The sequence below is a fragment of the Ornithorhynchus anatinus genome, chromosome 3 (genome assembly GCF_004115215.2).
Source record: "Ornithorhynchus anatinus isolate Pmale09 chromosome 3, mOrnAna1.pri.v4, whole genome shotgun sequence".
Lineage (NCBI taxonomy): Eukaryota > Metazoa > Chordata > Mammalia > Monotremata > Ornithorhynchidae > Ornithorhynchus > Ornithorhynchus anatinus.
The window spans coordinates 56,679,952-56,700,568 of NC_041730.1; the positions used below are offsets into that span (position 1 = coordinate 56,679,952).

The 20,617-nt window shown below is 42.2% G+C and overlaps 1 long non-coding RNA gene across 1 annotated transcript; it reads left to right on the plus strand.

Moving 5' to 3' along the window:
• The first annotated feature begins 8,552 nt into the window (after window positions 1-8,552).
• LOC114810319 lies at window positions 8,553-11,983 on the plus strand. The gene is made up of 2 exons (XR_003758028.2): window positions 8,553-8,636; window positions 11,831-11,983. It is a non-coding gene; the product is annotated as an uncharacterized LOC114810319 (long non-coding RNA).
• The last annotated feature ends 8,634 nt before the right edge of the window (window positions 11,984-20,617 follow it).

Sequence of the window (20,617 nt, forward strand, 5' to 3'; positions counted from 1 at the left end):
ACCAAAATACAGGTATTGCAGAGCAGAGTTGAGGGGAGAAGGTCAAGGGGGGATGGTGGGAGGGATTGGGTGAGCTCAAAGGAAAGAACTAAAATCCTCACTTTGGTATTTCCTAATGACAAACATGTTCTAAGCATTAGCTCATAAGCTTTCTGGGCCAGATACATTGCAGTAATTCTTCCCAATAGCAAACTTTGGAGGGGACATTTTTCATATCTGACAGTTGCAGCTTTCAATCCTCGATTGGATTTCTCCCCAGCTCCCAGAAGGTACTTTAGTGATGCACTTCCTTTAGCATATGAACGGTAAGGCCTGGAAATAAATCCCCTTCTAACAGAAGCAGGTGGGGTTGAGAAATTCACTAGTAAATCTAAAACCTTGCTTTGTTCTTGGGAAATAAAGGATTGATGATTCATTCTTCCTTAGTTCTCTTTCCCCTCTGCCTCTAATTTTATCTGTCATGCAATAATGGCACTCCCACCTAGGACTCACAAATTAAGCTGGCCACTTGGACAGCTGATTTCTCATCCCACAATCAGTGTTGACTTTTTTTCCCAGAGATCCATGGGATCTCACCATTTGGGCTCTGCTCATCGATCCCAGGCCCAAGTGTTTTTTGTCTATTCTCATTTGTTGCTGTAAAATGCAAGTTATTAGCTTAAATCATTATCATTAGCTGATGCGTGGCATGAGGTGGTGAGTTGGGGGTCAGGGGTGAGGTGTCCTTTGCACTGCTGGTCTTGGTGAAGCAAGGGTAAGAAAAAGGAGATGATAGAAAGAGTTGAAGTGGGAAAGGATAAAGAAAGACGATTGGGGAAAAGGAGAATGTCGAGAATAAAGAAAGGAGGAAGCCTGGAAGAGAAAGGAAAAAGGGAAGAGGTGGTGATGATGTTGGTATTTGTTTGTTAAGCGCTTACTATGTATTTGTTCTAAGCGCTGGGGTAGACACAGGGGAATCAGGTTGTCCCACGTGGGGCTCACAGTCTTAATCCCCATTTTACAGATGAGGGAACTGAGGCACAGAGAAGTGAAGTGACTTGCCCACAGTCACACAGCTGACAAGTGGCAGAGCGGGGATTCGAACCCATGACCTCTGACTCCAAAGCCTGTGCTCTTTCTACTGAGCCACGCTGCTTTTCCGATGGGTGGGAGGTAGAAGTGGAAATGAATAGCAAAGAATAAATAATGTGAATGAGAACTTAAAAGAATTCCAATACAGGATCAGAACCAAGGTCTCTCTTGGATGTTATTCCTCCTTCCATACTGGAACTTAATAGAGTCATGTGATGTTTATTCTACTGGCCAGCCAGCCTACTACTAAGAGTGGATCATTTAACTTTTCTAAAAATCCCCTTGACATTCTTGTCAGTCCCTCTAGAAGTCCATTATGCATTATGTGACTACGAATTTATTCAAACTCTTTGTGAACCAAAATTGGTATTTTTGGCCTTTATAATCAGCACTTGGTGACCAATTCCATCAGTTTAGTAGCCACTGAATAAAGTAGTGTTCCCTTTGTTTTCAGGCTCCACTATCATCTCATCTTGACCTTTTGGCCTTGAGAACATAGTGGGAGTAGAATGAGTTTGGTTGTGGGCTTAGTTCTAGGATGCGCTCTTTGGCATGACAGGGCAGATACCAAACCACAGCATATTTGTAGCAGAGTTCCCTTATTCACTTCCCAAACCTTAGAGAAATCAGGCTTGCATCTTTTGTTTTTTTGGTTATGTTATTTGTTAAGCACTTACTTTGTGCCAACCACTGTACTAAGCATTGGCATAAATAGTAGGTAGTCAGAACTGCCAGAGTTCTTATCCCACAGGGCCCTCATGAGGAGGGAAAACAACTACTGAATCCCTGTTTTACAGATGAGGAAAACTGAGACCCAGAGAAGTGAAGTGACTTATCCAAGGTCAAACATAAGACTAGTGAGCAGAGATTAGAACCCAGGTCTTCTGACTCTCAGGCTCACATTCTTTTCACAGGGCCTTGGTTCACTTTCCATCTGGCAGTATCTATGCAGTCGGATTTCCCCTTGACCTAAAGTGATCCTAAAAGGCAACAGTGAGAGTACTAGAGAGGAAGCTAAACCCTATGTGAAGCTGGACAGACCTGGCTTAGACCTAGCCTAACTCAATCCACTGGACCCAGATGGGCCACAACCCAACCTAAGCTCCTGTTGGCTGAGTGAAGCACCCAGGAGGAATGCACAAAGCCCACAGCCTCCTTTGCAAGGTGCCTTGTTGGCAGAATGGCTAGTAAAATCAGGTTGGACCCTAGCTTTTCAGGTCATTTTTGGAGCCTCGCCTCAGACCCAGCTTCTGATTTTCCCTGTTGTAAAATTCCTTTTCATAAAGTACAATGCCCTCTATGCTCCATTTAATTGGAATTCATTTAGAAGGGAGAGTCACTTTATTGGGCTGTTCCCATGGTACTGATTTAGCGAAATTGGAGCTCAAGGTGATGGCTATTGCTTTATCTGGCCAGTAATTGGGAATAGGAAAAAAAAAAATGTCTAAACTACTCTAGATCAGTGAAACATTCATGGGGTTTTGATGAACTCACGGTTCTTCTGTGCTCCTTTCTCTCCTCTCTATCGCCCCTCTCGGGTTATTGGAAAGAGCATGGGCTTGGAAGTCAGGTTCTAATCCTGGGTCTGTCTGCTGTGTGACTTCGGGCAAGTCGCTTCACTTCTCTGTGCCTCAGTTACTTCATCTGTCAAATGGAGATTAAGACTGTGAGCCCCACGTGGGAAAACCTGATTACCCTCTATCTACCCCAGCACTTAGAACAGTGCTTGACACGTAGTAAGCACTTAATGAATACCATTATTAATATTTTTTTGCCTATTAATCCATGAATCAGTGGTACTTATTGAGCACATATAGCATGCAGAACACAGTACTAAGTGCTCCCTGCCCACATGAAGCTTACCAACTGGAGGGGGATGCAGATATTAAAATAAACTGCAGTTTAATATGTACTTAAGTGCTGTGAATTTTGAGGTGGATATCAAAGTGCTAAAAGAGAACAGATGCAAGTGTGTAGTTAATGCAGAAGGTAAGGTGCAAAGGGGAAGTGAGGCCTTAGTCCGGGAAGACCTCTTAGATGAGATTTGATTTTAGAAGGGCTTTGAAAATGGAGAGAGTGCTGATCTGTGGTATATCACCCATCTCATTTATTGCTATTGTTCTTGTAAGTCCGTCTCCCCCGATTAGACTGTAAGCCCATCAAAGGGCAGGGACTGTCTCTATCTGTTACCGATTTGTACATTCCAAGCGCTTAGTACAGTGCTCAGCACATAGTAAGCGCTCAATAAATACTATTGAATGAATGAATGAATCTCCACCAGCAGGTCATCCATCTTGAAGGTCTGCATTGCCTGGGCTTTGAGTGGGACATCCTGATCCTGCAGAAAGTCTGCCACCAGCTGGTTCTCAGGTTGGCCAATCTCAATGGTTTGGAGATCTACCTAGACCAGAGGGAAGATGTGAGCAAGGGGCTGGTGGCAGGAAGGATGAGCTCAAGGTATCATAAGTAAGTTGGCATTAGAAGAGGGAAATAGGCATTGTGGGTGTAGTTGGTCAGTGAGGCAAGATGGGAAGGGAAGAGCTGAATAAGGCCTTAGAGCTGATGGCAAGAAATTCCTGTTTAATGTAGAGATAGATGAGCAACCACTGGAGGTTTTTTGAGGAGTGGGGAAATGTGTTTTTGAGGAGTGGGGAAATGTGGAATGACTACATTTTTAGGAAACATTTGGGGAGCAGAATGAAGTATGGGCTAGAGTGGGGCAAGACAGGAAACTCAGGGAGGTCAGCCAATAAGCTAATGCAATAGTCAAGTCAGAATATAGGTGTAAAACTACCTCTCAGTCTACCCTGGCTAACTAAAATTTCTCCTCACATTCTCTGGTGCTTCCAGTATTTCCTGATTGCTTTAAATAATTGTCACTTTTCTCCACATGTTCTTGGCCATTCTTGGCCTAATTCCTACTGCCTCAATCCTCCCTGCCTTCTCACTGCTAGCTCATCCTACCCTCTCAATCCTGCCAACTACTCCAGCCTCTCATGTAGGTTGGATTAGGTTTTCTCCTCTCATACCACCTATTCTCATCCCCTTCTCTCTCCAGCTGGATGGGAAGTAGGGTTGCCTAGTGGATAGAACATAGACCTGGGAATCAAGAGCTCTGAATTCTAATCCCAGAGCTACCACTTGCCAGCTGTGAGGCCTTGGGCAAATCAGTTCATTTCTCAGTGCTTCATGTTCTTCATCTCTAAAATTGGGATTAAGTACCCATTCTCCCTCCCTCTTACATTGTGAACCCCAGTTTGGGGCAGGAACTGTGTCTGATCTGATGATTACCCTGCATTTGCCCTGGTTCTTGACACATAGTAACATATAATTATTCATTAAACACCACTTAATCTAATGAAGACACCAAATTTGCCCCTGTGAAATAGGTTTTATGCTACTTAATGAACCCTAATGTGCTAATCAATAAAACAACACATATCATTATTACTACTACTATTGTTATTTTTCTCATTCACTATTTGGCATTCCTGGTCAGATATTGAACAACATTAGTGATGGAACTCTTGGGAAACTTTGTGACATCTCTGCAACTAGGAAATATATTCTCCCTTGGGTAGTAGGGAGGCGTCTCGTTGATCTTCTGGGGGACATGTTCCAGCAAGATCATAAGGATGTACCTGGAGTCAGTCATGACATTGGTTCTTCATCCTGATCTAGCCTTTGGCATTATCCTGTGCTGATCTCTGAGCCCATCCCCCTGGCAACAGGACAAAAGACCTCAGGGTGGATGTGAGAAAATCCAGGAACCCCCTTGGAGTTGGGTGGATCACCAAATGGCTAGAATGATATCTTTTCGTTTTCTCAATATCTTTTGTCAAGATCTGCCCTTTCCTCTACATCCAAACTGCTGCCTTGCTGGTTCAATCTCTCATAATATCCTGACTGGATTATTGCATCAGCCTCCTTTCTGATATTCCATCCTCTTGTCTCTCCCCACTTCAGTCTATACTTCACTCCACTGTCCAAATTATCTTTCCACAGAAATTCTCTGGGCATGTCACTGCCCTCCTCAAAAATCTCCATTGGTTGCCTATGAATCTTCACATGTAGCAAAAACTCCTCATTTTTGGCTTCAAAGCTCTCCATCAGCTTGCCCCCTTCCTATCTCACCTCCCTTCTCTCCTTCTACAGTCCACCCTGCACACTTCACTCCTCTGCCACCACTAACCTCACTATGCCCCGTTCTCACCTGTCCTGCCATCGACCCCTGGCCCATGTCCTACCTCTGACCTGTAATTTCTTGGAATGCCCTACCTCCTCACATCTGCCAAACGAACACTCTTGCCCTCTTCAAAGCCCTACTGAGAGATCACCTCCTCCAGAAGTCCTTCCCAGATTGAACTCTCCCTTTCCCTCTGCTCCTCCTCCCCTCCCCAGTGCCCCTACTCCCTCCCTCTGTTCTACCCCCTTCCTTTCCCCAGAGCACTTGTGTATATTTGTACATGTTTACTACTCTATTTTATTATTGATGGGTATATATCTATGATTCTATTTATTTATTTTGATGGTATTGATGCCTGTCTACTTGTTTTGTTTTGTTGTCTGTCGGTTAGGGATTATTTCTATCTATTGCCAAATTGTACTTTCCAAGTGCTTAGTACAGTGCTCTGCACACAATAAGCACTCAATAAATATGAATGAATAAATGAAACACATCAGCCATCCATGCATTTCTTTCAGTCAAGTCTTTTCTGTGCCTAACGTTAGACACATTAGGCACATTAGGGTTCATTAAGTAGCATAAAACCTATTTCACAAGGGCAAATTTGGTGTCTTCATGTGGTTAAGTTTTGTTTAATCAAGCCCTAAATAGACCTGGAATATTTAGCATCCATCAGTCATAAGAACAAAATCATAACCAAACATGATAAAAGGTGACGAAGATGATGAGGATAATTGAAGATGTCTATTACTAAGTTAAGTGCTTATGATCTGCCAGACACTCTACTAAGCACTAGGGTAGATACAAACTAATAATAATAATGATGGGTTAGATATAAGGTAATCAGATTGTCCCACATGGGGCTCACAGTCTTAATCCACATTTTCCAGATGAGGTAACTGAGGCACAGAGAAGTTAAGTGACTTGTTCAAGGTCACACAGCAGACAAGTGGCAGATTAGGATTAGAACTCAGATCCCTCTGACTTCCCAGGCTCACGGTCTATCCCTTAGGCCATGCTGCTTCTCCTACTCAATCATATTTATTGAACACTTGCCATGTGCAGAGCACTCTACTAACTACTTGAAAGAGTACTTACTATATAACAGAGTTGGAAGGCATGTTCCCTGCCCACAATGATACTCCCTTCTTCTCATACGTTGAGCTTAATATGGAATAGGGACTGTGTCCAACCTGATAACCTAGCAACTATGCCAGTGCTAAGAACAGTGCTTAGCACATGGTAAGCACTTAAAAATACCATAAAACAAAATAAGCAAAACAAAAAAACCAAATACTTCACCTTAGTGTTACTTGACATGACAATAGTCCCAGAAACAGACTTCCCTTCTTTCCTGACTTTTTTCTGATTCTGTTGTGTAATTTCAGGAATGCAAATGGGAAACCACTTTTCAAAAGTTGCAGAACACATCCTCTAGAATTACAGATGCTAGGCTGGAGCCTACTTTCAGTGATTACCTGATACATTTTCCCTCAAGAAAGTTTCCCTCATTACAGTTTTGGTTATCTTCATATCCAGCTGTACTACCTTCATACTGTTGCTCATTCTCTAAGTTATCCCCAGGTTCCCATCAAAAGTCCTGCATTCCCATGGCACTATTAAAATGTACTAAAATGAGAAGTTGAGACACTCAACCTCTAAAAAACTGGTCAAACTGGCTAAATTTGCAATTTTCTAAATTGACAATAAGAACAATGGATTCTGAGTAAACATTTTCACAAAATGTATTTTGAACAATTTCTTTAGCCACAGCAGAGGAAATTCATTTTATATACGAACCATCAGCATGTATGTTTAAGGTGGCTATTTACCATCTCTGGTTTTATTTGTGTTTCCTTTTTGCTCTTCTGGGGAATTCTTCATTGCTTCAACAAGTCCATTTCTTACATTTCCTCTTTTGCTGCTTTAAAGGTTGACCCATCTGAAATCCATAAATTATTTCCCAGTCATCAGTGTTTCTTTGCAGGTTAAATTATTTAATGGCATTGTTTTTTTGAAGGGTTCAGATTACCTGCTGACACTTATTGGCAGAAAGAAACACGTTTGTCCACTGGGATAAAACTTTTTTTCTTATTATTATTATTAAAGAAAAAAAGCAATTCCAAATTGGGTTTCTGTCTTTTAAATTCTAGTAGTGGAAAATGAAGATGTCTGCCTCTTTAAATGACAAGTCGCCTAGGTATCAACATAAAACATCAAGTTGCATTCTCTTTCCCTCTTTTTCTCCCCCCTCTATTCATCACACTCTCCCACCCACTACTCTCTTTCTCTAATGTCCTCTGTTTCAGATGGCTTATCTACTCATCTTCCTATTCTTTATTCCTCTGGGTTTAGAGGTTTTCATTCCAAATGCCAGTTGTGTCATGGAGGAAATAAATCAGGGATTATGAAACTGAAGAGGGTGGAAGAATGAAGTTTGATCTCAGCTTCCTTTATCACCTGCCGAGTTGTTCACCCAGAAATCTTGTAGATGCCGATGAATAGGATCACCAACATGTTCCCATCTATTTTCGTCATTTCACCCTAGAGCCAATATGGATAAGGAAAGAAAGCAGGTGATGAGCCCCATGCCTAATATGTGCAATTGCGGTACTCCACCTGAGCTTCAGCTTTCTTAGTTAAATGTGAACATTGCATCCAATGCCACATTTTAATATGTTTGGGATATAAAAACCTTCTGGGTTCAAGAGCTGTTCTTTCCAAAGAGATGTCAATATTGATGTAGCAGTCCACTGGTGAGCTGGAAGAGAAGGCTCAGAGAAGTGGAAAGGGACTGACTCGTGCAAACCTGCACGTTTTCTATCCATGATTTAACTAAACACATTTAGTATCACCGTACTAAACACAGCACTTAACTCTAATGCTATAGAGAAAGCACAGGCTCTTAGACTTAATGGTCCTACCAACTCAGCTTTCCTGTAACTCTCGCCCGAAATTGTATGGCCATGAATAGCCTGAATACATTAATTGGACTCAATTATTCATCTCCAACCAATGAGGCAAGTGTGCTGCAGGAGGGTGAGCGGGTGGGAGTTCTTTCTTTCAGAACTGGCAGGACATCGACCAGCATAAAAAATCTCATGAAGAGAGGGAGGGTTGATGCAAAGAAGACCCTCTAGTCCCATGCTAAGACCAAGAGAATACTAGGGTAAGGAAGAGGATGGGGTCAAGAATCCTATATTACATCATATCTGAATTTTCAAATAACACCTTGAAGGTCTGAGCCACAACTTTTGTCTTGAAATTTTACAGTATTCCCTTTTTCCTCAGGGACCCACAATGTCTCCAGGGCCCCTCTTCCTCACTCTGTGGATTTGGACCACCTCTCCTGCTCCCCCAGCACCCAACCTGACATTCAGTATGTAAATCTATTTTACCATCAGCAAGGCTGCATAGCTAATGGGAGAAGGAAAAAGATTTGTCACCCCAAAATAGGGCAAAATATATTCTCTTTTCAGGTCCTGATGCAGAATATGGCTGTTATATTGTTCTGTTGTACTCTCCTGCTCCCGTTCCCCTGGCACCCAGGGTTACTAGATTTTATAGAGCCCTCACGTGATATCTACCACCATTATGTCACATTGAGCAAGGCATAATCTGATAATATCACTGCACCTCATGTCTGCTTCATAGAAACAGCTGTTACTGCCAGGGGGAAGGGGAGAGAAAAGAGGGGAGTAAAAGAAAAGAAAGGGAAAGGAATGAAAATGTGGGATAAGGGGAGGTAAAGGAGTGGGATATGAAAGAAAGGGGAAAGAAGGGGGATGGGAGATTTGGAAGAGGGATGGGACAGGAGGGGTAAAGAAAGGAAAAGGAAACATATGAGGGGGAGCAGGGTGGGAGGGGAAGAGAGAAAATGGGAAGGGAAGCAAGATGAAGGAAATGGATGAAAGGAAAAGAAAGAACAGAAGCACTGGTCTAGAAATCGGAAGGTCATGGGTTCTAATCCCGGCTCTGCCACTAGTTGACTGTGTGACCTTGGACAAGTCACTTCTCTGTGCCTCAGTTACTTCATCTGTAAAATGGGGATTGAGACTGAGAGCCCCAAATGACACAGGGTCTGTGTACAACCCAATTTGCTTGTATCCACCCCAGTACAGTGCCTGGCACAAAATAAGCATTTAACAAATACCATAATAATGATAATTATTATTATTCCCTCCTTGCTCTGATGATCTGGCAAGCCCAAGGGCCCTCCAGAGTGCCCAGGATCTCTTCTGTGAGGGGGCAAGAGCTCCCTGGTCAGAATGGTCAAGGATTCCCTGAAATGGATGGCATAGGGTGGGTGGTCAGGATTGGGTGTGTCTACACAAAGAGTCCAAGGGGCCTCTGGGAGAGGGACTGGGATGGTGGCCCTCCCAACCTTGGAATAGACTTTAGGATGGCAGCCTTTTTTTTCCCCTTCTTCTTTAGAATAGTATTTGTTGAGCATTTACTATGTGCCAGCACTGTACTAAGTGTTGTGGTAGATAAAAGCTAATAGGGTTGGAAACAGTCCATGTCCCACTTGGGGCTCCCAGTATTAATCCCCTTAGCAGCATTGCACAGTGGTTAGAGCAAGGGCCTGGAAGTTAGGTCACAGGTTGTAGTCTCGGCTCTATTTGTCTGCTGCGTGACCTTGGGCAAGTCACTTCACTTCTCTGGGCCTCAGTTACTTCATCTGTAAAATGGCAATTGAGACTGTGAGCCCCATGTGGGACATGGGCTGTGTCTAACCAGATATGCTTGTATCCAACCCAGTGCTTAGTAAAGTGTTTGGAACATAATAAGCACTTAGCAAATACCATAATTGTTATTATTATTACAGATGAGGTAACTGAGGCCCAGAGAAGTGAAGTGATTTGTTTAAGATCACCCAGCAGAGAAGTGACAGAGCTGGCTGGGATTTGTACCCAGTCCATTGATTCCCAGGCCCATGGTAGTTGGCTCTCCCAGGCCCAAACAAGACTGCCCCTGTGGCCCCACTCTTCCCCAATTCTCCTTGGGCCAGACCACCCCAACCCCCACAAATAGTGATGGGCACAGAATCAAGCAGTTAAGGGCCAGCTGCAGTGCCTCTTATATAGCCTGCTGTGGTGGTGCCTTGCTAGGTGGTGTCCCTGCATGTGGTGTACAGTTTGGTAGAGGCTACTTCTTAGTCTGAGGCTAAGTGACAGTTACAACTTCCTCCCCCCGCCCCCCCCCCCCCAAAAATGCTGGTGCTACAATACTGGCCTAGTAGCTAGAACATGGAACTGGGAGTCAGAAGGTCATGGGTTCTAATCCCGGGTCTGCACTTGTCAGCTGTGTGACCTCAGACAAGTCACTTCACTTCCCTGTGCCTCAGTTCCCTCATCCATAAAATGGGGAATAAGACTGTGACCTCTATGTGGAACCAGGACTGTGACCAACCCGATTACCTTGTATATACCCCAGCACTTAGAATGGTGTCTGACACATAGTAAGCACTTAACAAATACCATTATTATTATTGTTTTTATTATTCTTGATGCTTCGAGGACCGAATCTGAATGATCCAGCTCCCTCCATTTGAATGGATAATTGTTATCTCTTCCTATCTCTACTGGCTGGATAGAAAATGCTTTTTATAATTCATCTTTTCAAGCTTTCAGAGCTTTAGATGAGTAGGGTTGGCTTTAATTGACACTTCCTCCTCCCTTCGTCATCATACTTGTGAATCTGAAGAATACTTAGTACAATGCTCTTCACACAGTGAGGACTCAGTACATTGCATTGATTGATGAGTGATTCTGTTTTGTTTTCCTTTGTTGGAAACCTGGCAGTTAGTAGTGTTCTTAGGAGGTATGCTATTTACTCTTAGACTGTAACTTACCCTCTAGCAGCAAGCAAAAGATACTTTGAGAAGGAAATACAGCTTTTAAGCCCACTAAAGAACAAACCATTTCATTAGTAATGAACTTAACAGCCTCCTAGACATCTGAAAGATTCCAAAGATACCTAATTTATTCTTGAGATGTCATTCATGTCTTGGGTGACTCTAGCAGCAAAGAGAGATCTTTGTGTGTAATAATGATATTTATGGTATTTAAGGCACTTACTATGTTCAAAATACTGCTTAACTCTGGGGTAAGTCCAAGAAAATTATCCTAACCCATAATGGGTTCACAGTCTGAGTCATTTTACAGATGAGGAAACAGAGACACAGGAAAGTTAAGTGACTTACCCAAGGCCACACAACAAGCAGCTGCTAGTTGTGGGCAGGAAATGTGTTTGTTTATTATTTTCTACTTTCCCAAGCACTTAGTACTGTGCTCTTTACACAGTAAGTGCTCAATAATTACGATCGAATGAATGATTGAATGAGGTTGCAGAGGTGTCATTAGAACCCCATCCTTTGACTCCTAGGTCCATGCTCTTCCACTAGGCCATTGCTGTTTTCATTAAAAAGATTTAAGAATATGTATTATGGAAGTGGATTGCCACATCTGGGTATAGGGAAGGGGAAGGGGAGAAATTCTGGATTAATTTTTTTTCCTAATGAGCATGTGTCTTGCTAAGGCAAGCAGTGACTCTCTCATTTTCTGTCTTTAGGCTACCACCACATCTGGAAGAAGAACGCTCATGAACACTGGATGTCATTTGTCTTGGGCCCAGCTGTAGCTTGGATATTTCCATCAATCCCATCTGTAAAAGTTGGCTCTCTTCCTGGACAGTCTGCATCATTAAAAAAAATGAATAAATCCACATTGAGGATGTGGAAATCATGATTTCTTGAATGCTTCAAAAATATCAAACAATCAATACTGATTTATTAGTGCTTACTCTTTGCAGAACACTGTTTTAAGTGCTTGAGATAATGCAGTAGAGTTAGTAGGGATGTTCAGCGCTTGAGATAACACAATGGAGTTACTAAGCACGTTCCCTATCCTCAAAGAGCTTTACAGTCTACCAGGGAGACCCATATTAATATGAATTAAAGTAATAATAATTGTGCTATTTGTAAAGTGCTTACTATATGCCAAGCACTGTGCTAAGTGCTAGGGTAGAAACAAGGTAAACAGGTCCCATATGGGTCACTTCGAGGATGAGTTGAGGGAACAACTTCCCAGAAAGGGTGCCTGCCCTTCTTTCTGCACCTGTCCAAACCTTGCTGACCTTTCAAGGGTATTTTTCAGACAGAAAAGTCTTGAGGTTGCAGATCAGAATGCCCCTTCAGTGGTCATAATGGACTTCTGGACAGCTTCAGTGGACTTCTGGGCCACAGGTAATTTTCTGAAGGTGGGTGTGCCTTGGGAAAATGGAGAATTTGACCAATGGCTAAAGAGGCCCTGACCGATGCCTCTTTAATGGGGACATTTATAGACTCACACAGTAAGTTCTCCATAGATGTCAAACTAATAGCAGGAGGATAAAAACCTAGGCTAGATCAAGATTAGTGGATAGTTAGATGTGGAGTCAGTGTGGGGCTAGGGTAGCATTATCATGGGCTACTTTATCTCTCTCACCACATTTGGCTTCTAGTTAGGCTCAGACCAAGGAGTTGACAGGTCTAGGGTCTTTATCCTAGGGGAAGAAAAAATGAAAACACATCCAGTCGAGTACACTGTTGAGTTTGGGATGGATTAATGGGAATTTTCTTGCTTTTAATTTATAGGCCAAGTTTGCAATAGATCCACTTCCCTCCAGGGATGCTACTTAAGATATTATATAACACACTGCAAATCTAAATCAAAGGCTGCTTCCAAAATACCTTTAAATGTTGGCTGAATGCAAACAGGTGAAGAAAGCCAGCATTCCAAGAATTCACATATCTTTTTCCAAACATGCCTCTCGCATATGTAGGACAGCTAAGCCCAGATATCAAAAGCTGAAATGGATACAAGCCCAGTTCAGTAACCAAGGGCGGCAATTGTGTCTATCACCATGGCACCTAGCCCTTTGGTTGAGAAACATTTCTTCTTTTAATAATGATAAACTCAGAAATACACCATTCCAAGAGAGCTCATTTATAAAAAATGCACGAGTCATCCATAATAGAGGGGCTTGGGTAACCATTATGTAGATAGGTTCAGTTTGTTAAGTGGAAATACCAGGAATTTGACAATTTGTCTATTTGGAGAAAAGTGTAGAACTAGAGGTCAGTGCTCTTTTATGTATCTGGGCTCCAAATCTTTCCCTTTACAATTTTGTTGATTTCTGGGTTTGGCCCTGGTAGCTTCCTTTGGCCTCAGTGATAAAAGGTCTTTTGTGTAATTCTTTAACATGTTGAACCTGTTACTTTCCATTTCTCTCAAAACACAGACATATTGGGGTGAATGAATCACTCAGTTAATACATGATATCAACATGTCATATTAGATAGCACATGGGTCTAGAAGTCAGAAGGTCATGTGTTCTAATCCCTGCTCTGCCACTTGCCTGCTGTGTGACCTTAGGGAAGTCACTTCACTTCTCTGTGCCTTAGTTACATCATCTGTGAAATGGGGGTGGAGACTATGAGCCCCATCCGGGCTTGCGAGTCAGAGGTTATGGGTTCTAATTCCGACTCCACCACTTGTCAGCTGTGTGACTTTGGGCAAGTCGCTTAACTTCTCTGTGCCTCAGTTATCTCATCTGTAAAATGGCAATTAAGCCTATGAACCCCATGTGGGACAATCCAATTACCTTGTATCTACACCAGCGCTTAGAACAGTGCTTGGCACATAGTAAGCATTTAACAAATACCATCATTATTATTATGTGGGCCAGGGAATATGTCCAACCTGATAAAGTTGTATCTTCCCCAGCATTTGGTACAGTTCTTGGCATATAGCAAGCACTGAATAAATACCACAATTATTATTGTCCTTGGGTGCCTCATAAAGAATGGACAGTGTCTCCCAACTTTTTTTTGTTTGGGAAATATCCAGCCCCAAACCAGAATCACAGTCGAATGGAAAGAGCCCTGGACTAGAAGTAAGGGGACCAGATTTCTAATCATGACTCTGCCTGTAGGCTATGTGACCTTAAGTAAGTCACTTAACTTCTCTGTGCCTCAGTTTCCTCATCTGTATAATGAAGATTCAATACCCTCTCAGACTGTGAACACCAAATGGGACAGGGACTGTGTCACATCTGATTGATTTGTATTTACCCCAGCATCTAGCACAGTGCTTGACACAAAGTAAGTGCTTACCAAATATCACTATTATAATTTGTAGGAGAAGCACTTCCTGCATCTTAGAAATGGCTCTGGAAAGGAGGGGGAGGAGGGACTTTTATGACCTACCTAGTGGAAGGTTGTGATGAAATGAACAAAGGCGATGAGATGGGGTAGTCCCTAATCTGTAAACTCTTGTGGACAGGGAATTGTCAGTTCATTGTCCATTTATTCATTCATTCAGTCGCATTTATTGAGTACTTACTGTGTGGAGAGCGCTGTACTAAGTTCTGTGGAGAGTATAATTCAACAATAAACTGTCATATTCCCCTCCTACAATGAGCTCAGTCTAGAGGGCGGGGAGACAAACATCAAAACGAATATATTACTTTTTGATTTGGCTTCTAGTTAGGCTCAGACCAAGGAGTTGATAGGTCTAGGAAAGTGAAGAAAAAGTGAAAGCATATCTAGTTGAGAACACTGTTGAGTTTGGAATGGATTAATGGGAATTTTCTTGCTTTGAATTTTTTGTCTCCCCACCCTCTAGACAGGTATGTATGTAAGTGCTGTGGGGCTGGGGGCGGGGAAGAGCAAATGGAGCAAGTCAGGGAGTTGCAGAAGGGAGTGGAAGATAAGGAAAGACGGGGCTTAGTCTGGGAAGATCTCTTGGAGTAGATGTGCCTTCAATAAGGCTTTGAAGAAGGGGAGATAAATTGTTTGATTTGAGGAGGGAGGGCATTCCAGGCCAGAGGCAGGATTTGGGCTAGAGGTCAGCAATGAAAAAGGGGAGATTGAGGCACAGTGAGAAAGTTTACACTAGAGGAGTGAAGTGTGCAGGCTGGGTTGTAGAAGGAGAGGAGCGAGGTAAGGTAGGAGCAGGCAAGGTGATGGAGTGCTTTAAAGCCAGTGGTGAGGGTTTTTGCTTGATGCGGAGGTGAATGGGCAACCACTGGAGTTTTGTGAGGAGAAGGGTGACATGTCTTGATCTTTCTTCTAGAAAAATGATCCAGGCAGCAGAGTGAAATATTGCCTGGAGAGTGAAGAGACAGGAGACTGGGAGGTCACCAAGGAGACTGATACTGTAGTCCAGGCGGGATAGGAAAAGTGATTTTATTAACGTGGTAGTAGTTTGGTTGGAGAGGAAAGGGCAGATTTTAGTGATGTTGTGAAGGAGGAACCAAGAGAATTTAGTGACATTGAATATTTGGGTTGAATGACAGAGAGGAATCAAAAATAATGCCTTCTACAGTGGGGGTGCTGTTTATAGTGACGGGAATGTCAGGAGGAGGACAGGGTTTGGGTGAGAAGATAAGGGACTCTGTTTTGGACATGTTTAGTTTGAGATGACAGAAGGACATCCAAGTAAAGATATCTTAAAAGCAGGAAGAAATGCGAGCCTGGAGAGAGGGAGAGAGATGCAGATTTGGTTATCATCCCCATAGAGGTGGTAAGTTGAAGCCATGGGGCCAAATGAGTTCTCCAAGGGAGTGGGTGTAGATGGAGAATAGAAGGGGAACATACTCTCCGAAGTGTTTAGTACGGTGCTCTGCACACAGTTCTTTGTAGGGGAGTTCCCAATCTTGGAATTATACCACATGCACACTTAGTGAAATTAAAAGTGAGTCCCCTTCTTCCGTCCCCCAATTTTAGATTACACTTTAGATCTCTCTAGGTTCTGCCACTGTGTCTCAGCACATTGTTTGGATGGTAAAGTCCTAAGTTATAGATCATTAACAGAACTGGGAAAAACAAGATCATGTTTTTTAATCTTAGCACCAGTCAATGGAAAGCAAAGACCCTTATTCGTAAATAATCTGTACTGAGCTTCTTTTCTTCCCTCCTCGGTCTTTAGGTCTTTTTCCCCACACTGTTGAAACTTTTCTGAATGAAGGCAAAACATATAAAAAGGTCAATACATTCATTTTTCTCTTAAATAGATGGTGAAAATGCTATAAGTCCTGGGCACTTTTCTTCCTGTCATTTTTCATCTCCACGTGCTTAATGCTCTTGCCCAGGCATCTATGTTTTATGCAGTCAGTCCCAGAGCTCTGGCCTGCAGACTGTGGACTCCTGTGTATGAGGGAAGGTGTGCAAAACCCATCTTCTAGACTGTGAGCCTGTTGTTGGGTAGGGATTGTCGTTATCTGCTGCCTAAATGTACTTTTCAAGTGCTTAGTACAGTGCTCTGCTCACAATAAGCGCTCGATAAATACAACTGAATGAATGAATGAAAATAAAGAGGTTTCTATATGCCAAGACTTCCTGGCACTTTGTATAAGCCCAAAGTGTCTGTCTCCATTTCCCAGAAATACTTCTGAGACAGAACTAAACACTGGGAAATCAATCAATTATTGAGAGTTTATTATGTGCAGAGAACTGTACTAAGCACTTAGGAAATGCTCAGGTTTCAAGGATTAACAGTAATGGTGAAAGGACACAGTGTGACCACAGAATGAAAGCATCTTGAGTTTTCTTACTGTGAGTGGACACTTGGAGTCTTTCACAGTCCTGGAGACCAATTCAGGGGTGAACTGCCCCTTCAACGACTCTGACAATTACTTAGAGGTCTTTCCAACAGGACCTTGAATTCCTTGCTAATTCTTTGAGTAAAAAATTAGCTGAGGTATTTCACAGGTGAAGGATTTGCTCTATTCTTCTTGGTAAAATTATGGTTTGCAAGTACCCAAAAACCTGGTATGTCTCCTCAGGAGGTAGGTCTGCCATCCTGTCAAAGTTCAGTGCTTTGTTTAATTGCAGTATATAAAAAGGCAATGTACTAATAACACTTCACTGTTTGGACCAAGTTCTTCTTATCCAGCTGCTCTGATGCCTCTGTAACAATGTTATGAAGTTATATTTGACATGATGCTCAAATGATGATTGGGATCTCTCTCAATTTTGGATGTTCTGCTCCACTCCTGTCCTCTTTTTTTACTTCTCAGACACCAAGGTAGCTAAGTATTAATTGCCATCTGAGGGCAGGGGATAGTGCCTACCAACTTTGTTGTGTGGTACTTTCTCAAGTGCTTAGTTCAATGCTCTGCACTCATTAAGTGCTCAATAAATAACATTGTTTGATTGATCATTTGATTGGTTAAGGATGCCCAATGATTCTAAGTGGGCAGCCATAACTGTTTTCTTAGTCAACTAAAGTGTGTTACCCAGCTCAGAAACAGAAACCATACAGGGCAAAAAGATTTAATCAGCCATGATGTCTTTCATCTTCAGTCTAGACCTAAGTGAATTAGATGGGTTTATTAGAGTGTGTGGATTATCCAGGCCTGTCTTTCTTCTCCTTAACTAATTAGTCTTTTGGACATTTTATGGTTACAGTATAGAAAGCTGAGAAGTAGAAGGGGTTGAAGTTCCAACTTGTGAATTTTGCTAAGATTCAATAATTAAAATTTGTTTTGGGTTTCTTCTATAGATTTCCATCTATGTATCCCTTTACATCCCAATGGCATGGAAAATTAAAAAGCTGGCCACACAGTAGGATTAACTACAGGTAATAATAATAACAATGACAGTATTTGTTAAGAGCTTACTATGTGCCAAGCACTGTTCTAAGCGCTAAGAGATAAATGGCTTCCAATTTATACACAAAATTATCCTTCATGCTTGGCGCCAACAATGTTGGCAGATTTGGTTGAAGAATTCAAGACCTGGCCTATCTAGACCAGATACCCACAACAATTTATCTTTGCTCTGAGGTTGTATTTACTGTACCTGGTTCCTGGCTCTTTACGAGATTCTTATTCTTAATAGTGCAATCTTCCCTAAGCCGTGGTTCAAAAAGAAGCACCCTTCTGCCGATCCCTGTATGTAGCAGAATGAAGCATCAAGTCAAACAAAAACATCAAGATAGAAGAGTTTCATTTCTGAATGATTTGGGACAAAACTCAAAATGAGATCAAATTCCAAAAACTCAGACTAACATCCCCAACAAGGCTAGGGTCCAGTGCGACCCTGTGTCTCTTATTATGTCCCCCAAACAACTGCCCTACAGAAAGCTGAAATTGGGAAAAAAATGAAAGCAAGGAGGGGAGAGGAAATTAGATATGTTTCAAAGTCATGGCTTGAGAACTAAGCCTCAGACCAATGCTCCATCCCAGTTGAAATCCGGGAGCCAGTGACTGAGGATACACAAGCTTGACACATACTGCTACCAAGAGAGGAGAGACTCTTTTTGAGCAAAACCTTAGTAAAGAATGAGAGACAAGGAGACAAAAGAAACAAACAGTGCCTGGAGCTGTAAACAGCAAACTTGACAACACAACAAGGGACAGACTTTGTATGTACACAGTGTGGTCAGGACTGTGGAGCCGATATTAGCCTTTTCAGACAAGCATGCATTAATAGATGTATGTCACTGTCGGTGCTGTCTTCTTCAAATACAGAATGTTATATATCTATATCTATCTATCTATCTATCTATCTATCTATCTATCTATCTATCTACGTATCTATATATCAATAGTTCCAAATACACCCCAAGTCCCAAATTATCAGGTAAATGTCCAACACAAATATATAAAACCGCATAAGCACTAATGACTTTTAGCCTTAATAACACATATACTATATAACATGAAACTATGAATCTCTGCACACATCTTCAGGCGAAACATTGAACTCAAGATTGGCTCTCCTGCAGAAGTGAAAAATCTTTGACAGCTGTTCTTACTACTGTTATGGGTCGTCTTTTTGATCTCTTTCCTTCAGTCACCATCTCTGCTCTCATCTTCATCTCCATCTCTAGTAGTATGTTTGCTTATATCCTCCCACTCTAACACACACACACACACACCCTGAGAGAAGCAACGTGGCTCAGTGGAAAAAGCCCGGGCTTGGGAGTCAGAGGTCATGAGTTCGAATCCCAGCTCTGCCACTTGTCAGCTGTGTGACTGTGGGCAAGTCACTTCACTTCTCTGTGCCTCAGTTACCTCATCTGTAAAATGGGGATTAACTGAGAGTCTCACCTGGGACAACCTGATTACCCTGTATCCCCTCCAGCGCTTAGAACAGTGCTCTGCACATAGTAAGCACTTAACAAATACCAACATCATCATCTTTCGTTTTCTCAAATCTTACCCCAAATGTTTATATCATTTTGATGGCAATTTGTATTCATGGGCTTTGGGTTTACTGTAATTTATTATGACTTTTTGTCCCACAAAATAATACCAGGACTCAAGAATAGGCCTTGTTTTTAGTGATATTTTTATTAGCTACTTCTCCCCATACCTTTGGATTTTAGGAATAGCTGCTCATATTTGCTTTGGGTCTTTGAAAGATCTAACAACTCTGAAATCTTGTACTACACTCTAAAATCATATGTCAATGTATTTACTGAGCATTTACTGCCTGTAGAGAACTGTACTAAGCACTTGGAAGAGTACAATACAAGAGAGTGGTAGACATGTTCTCTTCCCACAGTGAGCAATCTAGAGGTATGATGCATGTGCTATGTTTACAGAGGATGCTGAGGGTACACACTTATCTACACACCTTAGCCAACCCAGAAATAACAGGCATAAGTAGTGTGCACTATGTGTATTTGCACAATCAATGGCACTTGTGGAGGGTTTTACTGCATCCAGATCCCTGTACTAAGCTCTTGGGGGTGCTCGATAGAATAAACATGATCCCAGCTCTCAAGGAGCTAACAATCTAATGGAGGGGCTTTACAACCCAGGGGAGAGCTGGTAATCTAGTGGGGATCTGGCACACAGCAAGATATAATGACATCATGCAGAATCCTTAGGACCAAGACTGTGTCTCCCAGCAGGCAACCCTTAGCTCTCTCACTTGCTCCAGAGACCATTCGCCTCCCAGAATCTCATAAACCCTGAAACTTTTTTCAGGTGAGCTGTAGGACTCAGGAACTGGTCAGGAGCTAAGAGGGAGCAAGATTGAGAAGCAGTGTTACCTAGTGGAAAGAGCAACACTATGGGAGTCAGGAGACCTTTGGTCTGATTCAATTTTCAACTCTTGCCTGCTGTTTGACTTTTCAAAAAAATCCCTTATCTTTTCTATGCCTCAGTTTTATCTTTCATAAAAATGGAAATGTAAGATATGACAAGTTCTCTGAAGGCAGGGATCATGTCTACAAATTATAGTATTATACTCTCCCAAATATCTAGTAGAGTGCTCTACACACAGTATTCAATTAAGACCATTGATTGACTGATATCTGTTCTCCCTTCCCTTTAGACTGTGAGCCCCATGTGGGACAGGGA